General features: G+C 31.9%; 1 pseudogene; it reads right to left on the reverse strand.

The window, feature by feature from the left end:
* Positions 1-5: 5 nt before the first annotated feature.
* LOC111375347 lies at positions 6-2,958 on the reverse strand (annotated as a pseudogene).
* Between the last annotated feature and the right edge of the window lie 6 nt (positions 2,959-2,964).

Here is a 2,964-nt window from a genome sequence, read left to right on the forward strand (position 1 = left end):
TTTCTTATTCCAATATCCCAACCACTATATGCTTTCCCAACTTTTCCTCCCAAAGCTCTACACAAAACCTTGAAACAATGAAAAATAATTATAGTAAAATGTGAAACAAAACAAGCAAAATTAGCCTTCATTATTTCAGTATCATTTTATAAAAGATATATACCTGATGACCAAAGCCAATTCCAAGAACTTTCTTTTGCATGGCAAATAATTTCTGCAAAAGTAAGCAAAGTTTAAGAATCCAATCTTCATCCCCATAAGCATCATGAGTGCTTCCACTGATCACAAATCCTTCATAGTTTTGAATATCATCCATGTAAGGAAATTCGCCCTCGTCTATGTGAAAAATGTCCCATATCTCTTCTTCATTAAATGTTCCATATCTCTTCTTCATCTGCAAATGCGTTAACAAATACATTGAAATATCCACCATGGACTTTCTTCACATAATCTGAATCCCTTACTGCCATTAGTAGTGCAAAGCTTTTCCCTCTCTGGACCTTCATCTTGTAAAATAAGTGAAAATTAGAAATATATCGTAGTGATAAGTAGAAGTTTATAGGATTGTTACAGGGAAGTAGGGAATTGAAATGCGAGGGACTAATCCTTTTATAAAAGAAAGGAAGAGGACAGCAGCAGGAATAAATACAGTAAGTACTAGTTGACGATGGAAATTTCACGTGCTTAATATTTTGCATATATTAATAGTAAATTTGTTCCTCTAGAATAGATTCTCGTCTCATCTACAAATGGATTATAACTTGTTGAATCATTTAATTTAAAAGTTTAAACGGTCAAATAGAGTAACATAGATGTATATTATTTAAATATCGTCTTCAACACTTGTTAGATAAGACAACACTTGAAAATCTACCTTATACATGTATTCGTAGTATTTTATGACAACCTAATACTTGGAGTTTCCAAATAGGTTAATAGATCATGTTAGTTTTCAAATTTTTGATTATTCAAAGATCAAAGTTCATAAACATTTATACTAATATTAAAGGTGATAAATGTCTTTGTTCTCACTTTTATCTTGTTCATGAATATTTATATATAATGTCAAAAGAAACGAGTGTCCATGTACTTGTATCTTCATGAATTTTATATCATTTTGATTTTCCCAAAGCTATAAAAATTACTAATATTTAGGAGAAAGGATAACTTAATTACATTTTGAGTATAAATAATTGAAAATGAAAACATTACGTGCTTAATATTTTCCATATAATAATAGCAAAATTCTCTAGAATTTGTCCTTTTTTGGTCGTCGCTTAGTATTCTCTTTGAAGTACTTTCGGTTAGAATTAGTAAAAGGTGTTTCCAAATACACTTAGTATTCTCTTTGAAGTACTTTTACATCCTCATTTACATCCCGGGTTAGAACTATATCTAAATTATACTCCAATGTACTGATCTAAATTCACTTTTTGTCTCTTGTGGATGTAAAAAAAAAAAAATATATATATATATATACACACACACACACACACACATTTTTCACAATTTCTGTCGAAAAATGCAATTTGCATCTACTTTGCATATTTTCATTGGAGAGGTTTTCGATTCCTTTGGAGATCTAAATCTCCATTTTACAATACCATTGGAGATGCTCTAAGTAAAGGATAGAACATTGTCTAAAGACTAACATTAATTAATTCCCTCAACTTCTGATCTAAGTATGCTTATTGTTTGTAGATTGATGCAATATGGGATTGGACATACAAGTGCTAATAGAGTGTTTTGAACACATTTTGTGATTTAATTTCAAAAATCAAAATCTGAGTGAGTTATTTTCACTTTTTTCTTCCTTTTTGTTTTCTCCTTTTATCTTGTCAAGGGGAAATAGTAATCATAAAATATAAACAAAATATTGTCAATTTTCCTTGTTGCTATGTTATCAGAGATAGTGGCAAAATAATGGTATATGCATCAGTAAGCTTGTCCTTGTTTGGTAGTGATTTTTTCGAAATTCATTTTTCTTTTTCAAACTTATTTTAATTACACATTCTTTCAGTAAAATAATTTTATACTTGGACACATAACTTTTATCTAAATTTTACCACATATTCACCAAAAAAATCACTTTTTACCCAATTGTTCTCAAAACATCTACATGAAATAGTCTCTTTGTTATTTTAGGGCCACTGAAAATTTGCATAATTTCACACAAATCCTATTCCCAATGAAGAATAGGTGGGTTTGGATAAAATATTTTCCCTGATGTATCTAAATTAAGAAACTAACATACAATTATGTGCGAAAATTTATTTACCTGTGATGTCTTGATATTTGTTTTTGGTCGATGAATTACACCTGAGTCATCTTGCCATAACTGCAGGCAGATTCATCAATGTCAGCACTGATGCATCTAAAAGTTTGAGTAACATGAAAAAATATAGGATGAGGGACCGACTTACCCCAAATTTTAAAGGATTAATCTTTGCTTTTGTTGGATGGAAGAGAACTTTAAGGCCTTCATTTCCCTGGCTTTGTTGGTCATTAAGTATATCCTTTGCAGCTATCACAACAGAAGGACTAGAGTAATCTATCTCAATTATTTCAAGCGTCTCTATTTCTCCAATACCAAGTGGGATCTCTACCAGTTCAGAGCACTTCCACAGGATTAGGTGCTCAAGGCTTGGAAAATGGGTTTTGTCTGCTCTCCAGTGCTCCAAATCCGTCTCCCAAATGAGCAAGAATTTTAGTTTAGGAAATTCCCCGTCGATTGGTACCCACGCTGGGCCTATGAAGGCAAACTCGTGCAATTTCAACACTTCAAGATTTGGCAACAAACCAAAAATCATCATATTTTCCCAACCAATTCTTCCACGTTCCAAAGTTATCTTTTTGAGCCTTGGTGCAGAAGTGATACTCTGCAGGAAAGTTGAATTTGTGGGCGAGTCAAAGACAATCTTTAGTGTTTCAAGTTTTTGGAGGTGGACATCATAAACATGCCAT

This window comes from Olea europaea, unplaced genomic scaffold (assembly GCF_002742605.1).
Source record: "Olea europaea var. sylvestris unplaced genomic scaffold, O_europaea_v1 scaffold13594, whole genome shotgun sequence".
NCBI classification, from domain to species: Eukaryota; Viridiplantae; Streptophyta; class Magnoliopsida; order Lamiales; family Oleaceae; genus Olea; species Olea europaea.